General features: G+C 45.0%; 1 protein-coding gene across 2 annotated transcripts in view; it reads right to left on the bottom strand.

The window, feature by feature from the left end:
- The window catches only part of FAM107A (family with sequence similarity 107 member A), a 93,026-nt gene that overhangs the window by 37,548 nt on the left and 43,088 nt on the right, over positions 1-12,390 (bottom strand). The window lies entirely within an intron of this gene.

Here is a 12,390-nt window from a genome sequence, read left to right as displayed (position 1 = left end):
TGGCACATCTGTTCTAATTAACAAACTAATTATTAGACTGTTAACTAATTGTTAAGTAATAACATTATTTAAAAAATATTCTCACCTCCCCCGAGTTCATGATGGAAATCAGTTTATTGAGTCTGACTGGGTTGTAAAGATGCATATTCTTATTTTTTTTTAATTATTGGAATATAGTTGATTTACAGTGTTGTGTTAGCTTCAGGTGTATAGCAAGTGAATCATCTATATATATATCTCCACTCCTTTTCAGATTCTTTTCCACATAGGCCATTATAGAGTATTGAGTACAGTTCCCTGAGTTACACAGTAGGTCCTTGTTAGTTACCTACTTTATATATAGTGATGTACTATGTCAACCCCAATCTTCCAATTTATCCCTCCCCCTTTACTCCTTGGTAACCATAAGTTGTCTACATCTGTAACTGTTTTTGTAATAAGTTCATTTATATCCTTTTTTGTTTTTTAGATTCCACGTATAAGTGATATCATATGATATTGCTTACAGCATCATTATTAACTAAAGTTCAAGAGACAGTGGAGGGCAGAGGAGCCTGGCGTACTGCAGTCCACGGGGTCACAGAGTTGGACACGACTTAGCAACTGAACAGCAACAAGACCTTATTCAGAGTTTCTTAGTTTTTACCTAATATTCTTTTTTCTATCTGAGAATCTCATCCAAGATACCATGTTAGGTTTAGTTGTCTTATCTGCTGAGGCTCCTCTTGGCTGTGATAGTTTCTCAGACTCTCTTTTGGATGAACTTGGCAGTTTTAAAGATTACTGAGAGCCGTGTTCTTTCATGTGAGGTTCCTTCTACCTGGACTGCCTTCTCCCTACCTTCCTGGCAAACTCCTTACCCCTCGAGGGCAGTTTCAGAAGGCATCAGGGTTCAGTCCTCAATGTTGGTTCTTAGACATCTTTCCCCGCCCCCTACTCTGTCATGGCTTTAAAAAACTTTTAAGTCAGTGATTCCTAAATGTTTATTTCTAGTTCAGACTTTCACTCTGAGCTTAAACTCCATCCAGTAGGCTACTTGGCATCTCCACTCGAAAGTCTAAGAGACCCAGCTCACCAGGGCCCACGTGGAATTCTGGACCACCCCGGCCCCCAGTCTGTCTCTCCCCTGTCACCCCCACCTTAACAAGGGCCTCCATTCCAGCACTGTGGCTCAGGTGGGAGCCTGAGGCTGCCTTGCCCTGTCTTCCTCCAACCCCTCAGATCACAAAAGCGCGATCACTCTACCTCCTGCGATCTCCTCAGTCCATCCACTTCTTGCCCCCCCGTAGCCCCGGCACTCCCACTGCATGCCTGATGCCTGCAGTGGCCTTCCCTCCTTCAAACCATTCTCCACAGATTCTAGAGCAAGGCTTTAAAATGTGATGCAGGCTCCGACTCTGCCCCTACTTGAAACCCTTTGGTTCTTCCCGCTGCACTTGAAACCAAACTCACATGCCTTCCGCTGACCTTCAAGGCCCCTGCGATCTGACCCCCTCCTTGCCAACTTCTCAGACCTCATTTATTTGTTCCTTCATATGTTCAAGGACTTGCGAATGCGTCTGTGGAAAAAACTGACAGGGGTTCTTGACCTAGTGGCGCTGACATTCTATTAATAGTGAGGGAGACAAAAAATAGGCATAATGAATACGTAGACAGTCTGTTAAAAGGTGATAGGTCCATGGAAAGAAGGAAGGTCGGAGATGGGGAGGAGTGGGGAGTGGGGGTACACGTGATGATAAATGTCTGCTGGTGGCGGGGGGGGGGTGCTCATGGAGAAGGTGAGATGGGAGCATGGACTTGTAGGAAGTGGGGGAGTTACCACACAGGTATCTTAGGGAAGAGGGCTGCAGACAGAGGAAGCAGTGAGAACAAGGGTCCTGAGGCTGGAGTGCGCCAGACATTCAGGAACAGCAGGGCTGCCCGGGGCCCAGGTGCGGGTTGTGCAGGGACAGTCATATGACGGGAGGTCAGCGAGGAACAGAGCCGCCTTCCTCCCACCCCACACTCCAGCCCCAGGAGCCGCCTGCGTTCCCTGAGAGCCATGCTGTCTTTCACTTTCCCACTCTATTATAAGCTGCCCGTTTACCCAGGGAGCCACTCCTCAACTCTGCCCCACTATTCCTTTTTATCTTGTAAGTCTCAGCTGAAATGCTACTTCCTCAAGGAGGTCCCACTGATCACATGAGCCCACAGCACCCCCGAGTTCCCCTGTATTAATATTCACCCCTCAGTTACGATCATCTGATCCCTGTCTCCTCCACCAGACTGCGCTCACCCTGAAGGGGCACTGGGACCTGGTCACGGCTGTCTCCCCAGGGCCTGGTCCAAAGCTGGGCTTGGACTGGGTGCCCAATAATGATTTATTAAAAGAATGAATGTCAGAAACACAAACAACCCAATTAAAAAATGGATGGAGGACCTAAATAGACTGTTCTCCAAATATTCACATGGTCAACAAACACATGAAATGCTCATCATCACTAATTATTAGAGACATGCAAGTCAAAGGTACAAGGTATCACCTCACATCCGTCAGAATGTCCATCATCAAAAAGTCTACAAACAATAAATGCTGGAGAGGATGTGGAGAAAAGAGAACCTTCTTGCACTGTTGGTGGGGATGTAAAATGATATAGCCACTATGGAGAACAGGATGGAAGTTCCTTTAAAAACTGAAAATAGAACTACCATATGACCCAGCAATCCCACAACTGGGCATACGCCCTGAGAAAACCACAATCCAAAAGGACACATGCACCCCAGTGTTCACTGCAGCACTATTTACAGTAGCCAGGACATGGAAGCAGCCTAGATGTCCATCGACAGAGAATAAAGAAGATGTGGTGCATATATACAATGGAATACTACTCAGGCAAAGAAAGGAACCCAGTTGGGTCAATTGTAGAGAAGCGGATGGACCGAGAGTCTGTCATACAGAGTGAAGTAAGTCAGAAGGAGGAAAACAACATTTCTATCAATGCATATATATGGAATCTAGAAAAATGGTACACATGAGCCTATTTTCAGGGCAGAAATGGAGACACAGGCAGTGGACTTGTTGGCAAAGAGGGGAAGGGGAGGGTGGGTGAATGGAGAGATGGGGACAGACATACTGAGACATGGTAGGACCAACCCCATATAGACAGCTAGTGGGAAACGCCTATTCAGCACAGGGACCTCGGCTCCGTGGTGACCTGGAGGGTGGGATGGGGGTGGGTGGGAGGCGGGCTCTCGAGGGAGGGGATGGAGATACACCTACAGCTGATTCACGGTGTTGTACATCAGAAACTAACACAACATTGTAAAGCAATTATATTCCAGAAAAAAAAAAAAAAAATGAGTGAAGTGAAGGAGTGAAAGAATGGATGCACACCCACGGTGAGCTCTGGGCTCTATGAGGGAAGTGTGTGGTTCCACAGGAGTGAATCAGGGCTGGAATGAGCGATGCCTGCTGCTGCCTGCCCAGAGATTAGAGCGGGGACAGAAGGGCCTGGGGTCCTGATGTTTCCCTGGGGTGCTCTGCCATTGCGAGCTCTGTTGCCAAGGAGGGCACAGAAAAGAGAGGGTGTTTGAGATCTGGCCAAGCCTCTTTCATGGTTTAAACAAAAAGAGTAAGAGGACCAGTAACTTCATCTCTAGAAGAAAATCCCAGGACAGAAAAACGACCTTCTCCAGAGGCTTGGGAGGGCGATCGGAGCTTCTCCTCACATCTCCCCACACACACCTGGAGAGGAAGGCTGACTCCCAAGGGTGGTGTGAGCATTACAGGGCCAGGCTTTCCTAAGGAGCAGCTCCCTGGACTCGGAGTTCAAACAAGTGTCCCTTGCATGCCTGCCAACCTCCGTTACACAACAGATTTGTTGGCAATCAGGCCAACTTGTGTCCATTAAAAGCTCAGTGACCATGAAAGAGTCCTCTCCCCACAGTCACTGAAGTTTGCTGATGAAGAAAACATTCCACGTGCCCGCAGCCACTTGCCAAGGCAAAGCTGATTTGAAAAGTCGCCTGGACCTTTGCTGACGTATTACAGGTAACTGATAGTCTTTTCCAAGGACAGTCCTGATAAATACAGCCAATTCTCATTTGCTCACACCACCGAGGGATTGGAAGATGCTGGCCTAGTTCTAAGGTTAGTGAAAGTTAGCACATACAATTTCCAGAGGAAACACTATTATGTATTGTACAATATACCCAACTATGACTGAACGCAACTCAACGCAAAGACATCTGCATTTCCCCTGTCCTTCCTGTGGCCACCGTCTGCTTCCTTTCATGTCCTCGGTTGTTGAGAACTGTCTCTTGGGGTGGGTCCTTGGGGGCCTTGGGTGAGCCTATGTCCAGCCGCCTTTTCTCCGTTTTGCTGCAGTGCTTCCCCTGGAGGCTGATGCCTCTGTATGATAAGTGTCAAGAAGACCCCCAACCCCATCACTCATCCATTCCAGCCTTCCCCACAGGATGACACATGTGCCAAGTAACACCTCTGGGGGACTTCCCTGGTGGTCCAGTGGTTAAGAATCCACGTGCTAATGCAGGAGACACAGGTTTGATCCCTGGTCTCAAAGATGCCACAGGACAACTAAATCTGTGCCCCCAAGTCCTGAGACCGTGCTCTGCGATAAGAGAAGCCATTGCAATGAGAAGCCTGCACGCTGAAATCAGAGAGTAGCCCTTTCTAGTCACAACTAGGGAAAGCCTGCACACGGCAACGAAGACCCAGTGCAGCCAGAAACTTAATGAGCAAATACATGCAAACACCTCTGGAACCTTGCTTTGTCTACAAACATTTTAGAAATCAGGCATACCACCATGACGTGCACTCGCCTTTAGGAGCCCAGTGAAGGTTCACACATGTGTTCACCCTCCAACCACCTCCAAGTCCAAGCTATAAGACATCCTCTGCACCTGAGGGCTCCTCTGTGCCCCGTCTCAGCCAACGCCCACCTTCCTCCAGAGTAAACCCCGTTCTGACCCCTATCACCACAGGCTCGTTTATCTTGTTCTAGAACGTCACACAAATGGACTCGTCACAGTTACTGTTCAGGGTCTGGCTTCTGTCACTGGGAAGCCCGTGTGAGCTTCAGCGGTGTTGTCGCCTCCGTCAGCAGATGACTCTTCACTGCTCTGTTCCCTTGCTGCATCATGGGGTGTGTGTCTGCTCTTCTTTGGCTTCCAGGTTAGGGCGTGACTAATACAGCTGCTGTGAATACCTTCCTGTCAGCTGTTTGGTAAACACGATGCTCCTTTCTGTTGGGTAAATAGCCAGCGGTGGCAGTGCTGGGTCCTAAGGTAGGTGAGTGCTCAGCTACATCAGATACTGTCTACACTGATTTTATCAGTGTATGTGTTGTGCTTTTGGTATCTTCACAACAGGGTTTTTTGACACGCTGATGTCCCTTCTTGTGTACCATCCTTTGGGCTGGTGCAGGAGAAGGGAGAACTGGAAAAAATGGCATCTTGGATAAATATGGGACTTCCCTGGTAGCTCAGATGGTAAGAGAGTCTGCCTGCAATGCAAGAGACCTGGGTTTGATCCCAGGTCAGGAAGATCCCCTGGAGAAGGAAATGACAACCCTCTCCAGTATTCTTATCCGGGAAATCCCATGCACAGAGGAGACTGGCAGGCTATAGTCCATGGGGTCGCAAGGAGTCGGACATGACTGAGCAACTTTCACTTTCACTTGGATAAATATAGGAGAGTCTGAATTCTGACCTTAGAAGAGATGAGGGGTAGGACCGCAGACTATTAGTCCTTGTAGCCTGTGGTGAATCCAGAGGGAGGCATGCCTCTGTGCGTCTTTATTTCCATCCCTCCTCCTTTAAACTGTAAACATTGTGGGAACAGAGACTGTGACATTCAGGGATGTGTCTTCAAAGTCCAGCACAATGTGAAGCAAGACAAAATTAGAAGCGAAAAAGGAGAAGTTACAGCTGATACTGCAGAAATACAAAGGATCATAAGAGACTTCTATAAGCAACTATATGCCAATGAAATGGACAACCTGGAAGAAATGAACAAATTCTTAGAAAAGTACAACCAAAGACGGAACCAGGAAGAAACAGAAAACATGAACAAACCAATCACAAGTCGTGAAATTGAAACTGTGATGTAAAAACTTCCAAGAAACAAAAGCCCAGGACCAGATGGCTTCATAGGTGTATGCTAGGAAACATTCAGAGGAGAGCTAACATCTATACTTTGGAAACTGTTCCCAAAAAATTGCAGAGGGAGGAACACTTCCTGAACTCATTCTATGAGGCCACCATCACCTTGATACCAAAACCAGACAAAGACATCACCAAAAATAGGACTTCTGGGGTGGTCCAGTAGTTAAGAATTCTCCTTCCAACTCATGGGACAGATTTGATCCCTGGTCAGGGAACTAAGATCCCACATGCCACAAGGCAACTAAAGACCGCATGCTGCAACTAGACGGCCCGCATGCCCCAACTAGAGAAGCGGGTGTGCCATAACTGCACAGTCGTGCATTCTAGAGCCTGCAGCAACTGCAGAAGCCTGCACACCACAACTGCAGAAGCCTGTGTGCTGCCAAGAGCCCAGGAACTGCAGTGCACACCCAGCACAGCCGAGAAGAAAAAGAAAACTACAGCCCACATCACTGATGAACACGGAGGCAAAGTCCTCAACAAAATACTAGCAAGCTGAATCCGAAAACACATTAAAAGCATCATACACCAGGATCAAGTGGGATTTATCCCAGGCAGACAAGGATTCTTCAATATATGCAAGTCAGTCAATGTGATACACCATATCAACAACTTGAAGAATAAAAACCATAAGATTTTGACCAAATTCAACACCCATTTATGATTAAAAACAAACAAACAAACAAACAAACAAACACCTCTCCACAGAGTGGGTACCGAGGGAGCCTAAGTAAGTAAGTAAAGTCACTCAGTCGTGTCTGACTCTTTGTGACCCCAGGGACTGTAGCCCACCAGGCTCCTCTGTCCATGGGATTTTCCAGGCAAGAATACTGGAGTGGGTTGCCATTTCCTTCTCCAGGGGATCTTCCCAACCCAGGGATCGAACCCAGGTCTCCAGCATTGCAGGCAGACGCTTTACCATCTGAGCCACCAAGGAAGCCCAACCGAGGGAGCCTACCTCAACATAATAAAGGCCATATATGACAAACCCATAGCAGACATTATTCTCAGTGCTGAAAAACTGAAAGCATTTCCTCTAAGATCAGGAATGAGATAAGGGGGTCCACTCTTGCCACTATTATTCAACATAGTTTTGAAAGTCCTAGTAGCCACAGCAATCAGAGAAGACAAAGAAATAAAAGGAATCCAACTTGGAAAAGAAGTAAAACTGCCACTGTTTGCAGATAACGGGATTCTATACATAGAAAATCCTAAAGATGCCACCAGAAAAATCATTAGCATCAATCAATGCATTTTGTAAAGTTGCAGGATACAAAATTAATACACAAAAATCTTTTGCATCCTTTACACTAACAATGGAATATTAGAAAGAGAAATTAAGGAAACAATCCCATTGATCACTGCAACAAAAACAATAAAATACCTAGGAATAAACCTACCTAAGGAGGCAAAGATCTGTATGCCAAAAACTATAAAATACTGAAGAAAGAAATCAAAGATAACACAAACAGATGGAGAGATACACATGGTCTTAGATTGGACAAATCAGTATTGTGAAAATGGCTATACTATCCAAAGCAATCTACAGATTCAGTGCAATTCCTATCAAATTACCAATGGCATTTTTCAAAGAACTAGAACAGAAATTTTCACAATTTGCATGTAAACTCAAAACACCCTGAATAGCCAAAGCCATCTTGAGAAAGAAAAATGAAGCTGGAGGAATCAGACTCCCTGGCTTCAAGTTATATTACAAAAGCTACCGTCATCAAGATGGTATGGTACTGGCATAGAAATATAGGCCAATGGAACAGGATAGGAAGCCCAGAGATAAATCCATGTACATATGGTCACCTAATCTATGACAAGAATCTGCCTGCCAGGGCAGGAGATTCAGGTTCGATCCTTGGGTCAAGAAGATCCCCTGGAGAAAGGAATGTCTACCCACTCCACTGTTCTTGCCTGGAGAATTCCATGGACAGAGGAGCCTGGCAGGCTATAGTCCATGGGGTCACAAAGAGTCAGATAGGACTAAGTGACTTTCACTAATCTATATGACAAAGGAGGCAAGATTACACAGTGGAGAAAAAAACAGCCTCTTTAATAAGGGAAAACTAGACAGCTACATGTAAAAGAATGAAATTATATGGAGAAGGAACTCGCAACCCACTCCAGTATTGTTGCATGGAAAATCTCATGGGCAGAGGAGCCTGGAAGAATGAAATTATAACACTCCTTAATATCATACACAAAAATAAACTCAAAATGGATTAAAGTCCTGAATATAAGGCCGGATACTATAAAACTCCTAGAGGAAAACATAGGCAGAACAGTCTTTGACATAAATCACACCAAGATCTTTTGTGGCCCATCTCTTAGAGTAATGAAAATAAAAACAAAAATAAGCAAATTGGATCTAATTAAATTTAAAAGCTTTTGCATAGCAAAGCAAACCATAACAAGACAAAAAGACAGCCCGCAGAATGGGAGAAAATATTTGCAAACAAAGAACTGATCTCCAAAATATACAAACAGCTCATGCAGCTCAATGTCAAAAAACCAAACAGTCCAATCAAAAAATGGGTAGAAGACCTAAATAGACATTTATGCAAAGAAGATGTAAAAATGGCCAACAAACAAATGAAAAAATGCCCAACATCACTAATCATTAGAGAAATATAAATTAAAACAACAATGAGGTATCACCTTACACTGGTTAAACAGCCATCATCAAAAAATCTAGACACAATAAATGCTGGAGAGGGTGTGGAGAAAAGGGAAGCCTCCTGCATCCTCAGAAAACTAAAAATAGAACTACCATATGATTCAGCAATCCCACTAATGGGAATATACCTAGAGAAAATCATAATTTGAAAAAGACACATATATCCCAGTGTTTATTGCAGCATTGTTTACATTAGTCAGAACGTGGAAGCAATGTAAATATTCATCAAGAGAGGAATGGATAAAGGTGTGGTACATATATACAATGGACTATTACTCAGCCATGAAAAGGAATGAAATTGGGTCATTTGTAGTGATGTGGATGGACCTAGAGTCTGTCACACACAGTGAAGTTAATCAGAAGGAGAACAACAAATGTTGTATATTAACACATACACATGGAATCTAGAAAAATGGTAGAGATGAACCTGTTTGCCAGGCAGGAATAGACACGCCTGTAGAGAATGGACATGCGGACACAGTGGGGGAAAGGGAGAATGGGATGAATTGGGAAGTAGCAGTCACACACATGTACGACCATGCGTAAAACAGATGGCTGGGGGAAGCTGCCTTACAGTGCAGGGAGGTCCGCTCAGGGCTTCGGGGGTGACGGAGAAGGGTGCGATGGGAGGTGGGAGGGAGGCTCAAGGGAGGAGATACAGGCGCCCAAATAGTTACTCTGTTACACAGCAGAGAGGAATGCAACATCGTGAAGCAATTATACTCCAATTAAAAAAAAATAAATAGGACCTAATTAAACTTAAAAGCTTCTTCAGGGCAAAAGAAATAATAAACAAAATGAAAGACAACCCTCAGAATGGGAGAAAATGTTAGCAAACAAAATAACAGACAAAGGATTACTTTCCAAAATATATAAACAGCTCATGCAGCTCAATATCAAAAAAACAAACAACCCAATCAAAAAATGTGTGGAAGATCTAAACAGACATTTCTCCAAAGAAGATGTATAGATGGCCAACAAACACATGAAAAGATGCTCAACATCACTAATCATTAGAGAAATGCAGATCAAAACTACAATGAGATATCACCTTGCACTGGTCAGAATGGCCATTATCAAAAAATCTAGACACAATAAATGCTGGAGAGGGTGTGGAGAAAAGGGAACCCTCTTGCACTGTTGGCAGGAATGTAAATTGATGCAGCCACTATGAAGAACAACATGGAGGGTCCTTAAAAAACTAAAAATAGGACTACTACATGGCCCAGCAATCCCACTCCTAGGCATATAGAAAACCTAGAGAAAACCATAACTCCAAAAGACACATGCACCCCAGTGTTCACTGCAGTGCTATCCACAATAGCCAAGACATGGAAGCAACTTACATGTCCATCAACAGTGGGATGGAACAAACCTGGGTCATTTGTAGAGCAATTGATGGATACAGAGGCTGTCATACAGAGTAAAATAAGTCCAAAAGAGAAAAACAAATATGTATTAATGCATGTATGTGGAATCTAGAAAAACAGTATAGATGACCTTATTTGCAAACCAGAAAGAGAGACACACATAGAGAACAAACGTATGAATTGTGATGGGGTGGGATGAAGTGGGAGGTTGGGATTGACATATATACACTGTTGATATTATACATAAAATAGGTAATGAGTGAGAAATTACTGTATAGCTCAGAGAACTCTCCTCAATGCTCTGTGGTGACTTAAATGAGAAAGAAATTAAAAAACAAAACCCAAAAAGTCCAGCACAGTCCCTGGTACATAGGTGTTTAGTAAAGAAAACTACCTTAATACGGTAGCACATGTTTATTGAGCACATCTCAGAGCTGTGTTAAGACTGTACCTGTATGAAAGTGGAAGCAAAGTCGCTCAGTCATGTCTGGCTCTTTGTGACCCCGTGGACTGTAGCCCACCAGGTTCCTCTGTCCATGGGATCTTCCAGGCAAGAGTACTGGAGTGGATGGCCATTTCCTTCTCCAGGGGATCTTCCCGACCCAGGGATTGAACCTGGGTCTCCTGCACTGCAGGCAGATGCTTTACCGTCTGAACCAAAGCCCATACGGTCTCACTTAAATCTCAGAATGCATAGTTTGTTCTTTTAATCATATAGTGAATATTTACAAAGTAGAGTATGTACAGTGACATCAAGCCAACTCAGTAAGCACCAAATGTTGATATGATATAGACATTTTCGATCACTGTACAATTAATTAAAAACCGAAGATAAATAACTTAAAAGTCTCAGATTTTGAGATCAGGGAAGAGCTGGGTTCCTGGTTTGTGGATGAGGAAGGAAGCTGAGGCCTTGGACAGGTTAGGATACTCGCCTAGCAAGTGGCAGCAATGCAGTTAGACTGGAGGCAGTCTGACTCTGAAGCCTGGGGCCCTAGTCACATTCACAAATCAGGTGTGTGTGTGTGGTGGCAGAGAGATTGTACCCCATTTTACTGAAAAGGAGACTGAGGCTCAGAGAGGTTAAGGAACACTTTTCTGTGAATTCAGCTGGACCAGCGTCCCTCTCAAGCTAATTTTTTTTTTTGGCCACCCCTGAGTGGCTTGCGAGATTTTAGTTCTCTAACCAGGGACTGAACCAACTCCCTCAGCTGTGAGCGTGCAGAGTCCTACCCACTGGACCACCAGGGAATTCCCCCAAGCTAATTTTTAAAGATGGAGTCCTTCTAACATGATCCTTGGCTCCTGCCCACCCTCTCCTGTCCTCCATTCCTGAGCTCATGAACACAGGCTCGCAGGGCCCTCCGTGAGCCTCTGCCTCGCTGCCTCGCTGTCACAGAGCCACTGTGCTGTGGGAGGCGACACCTGCTGCTTCTCGCTTCCTTCCCCAGGGACAGGGGCAATCACAGCCAGCCACCCTTTATTTACAGTGCTGGCCACTGCTTGGAGAAGCGCCAGACCCTGGGACCTGTTCCTTTCCAGGGGTCCATTTACATTGTACCGGTGTTGGATCCTCAAGGGCACCGCCGTTCATCAAAGGGAGCCCCCAGGGTCCTCGTCTCCAGGGTCTGCTCACTGTCCATTCATCCCAGCCCTTAGGGCTTCAGAGGCCCAGAGCACTGCCCTCCTGGAACCAGGCTGAGGCCCTGGTCAAGGAGCTGCCCCCAGCCAGGAGGCAGAGGGACAGCCTTCTGCTCCTCGCCTGCAGTTGGCAGGGGGGCTGTCTAGTTCACCTTAAAACCTTGTAAAATAGTTCCCACAAGAATATATAGATCCACTGCTGCTTTAAACATTTGGAACAACCCAACTGCATATAAAACATTTCTCCTTTCTAGCCCCTCTCAACCTCAACGTCACCCCTTCCCCAGAGTTACCACTATTTTCAATGACATATGTGTGTTTTGGTCATTTTTTGTAGCTTGTTTTTTAAGCTCTATGATATGTCTTATAGATATTTCTATGTTAATATACATAGATCCGCTTTTCTCTTTTGATCTACTGAATTTATAATATAGCATGATGCCATAGTTCGTTTGTTTTTAAACAAATCCCCTTCAGTTCAACATTTTGGTTGCTTCCAGGTGGTCCCTATTGCAGTTAAATCTGCTC

Source organism: Dama dama, chromosome 24, assembly GCF_033118175.1.
Source record: "Dama dama isolate Ldn47 chromosome 24, ASM3311817v1, whole genome shotgun sequence".
In the NCBI taxonomy this organism is placed as follows: domain Eukaryota; kingdom Metazoa; phylum Chordata; class Mammalia; order Artiodactyla; family Cervidae; genus Dama; species Dama dama.
This window is presented reverse-complemented; position numbering and strand designations above follow the sequence as displayed.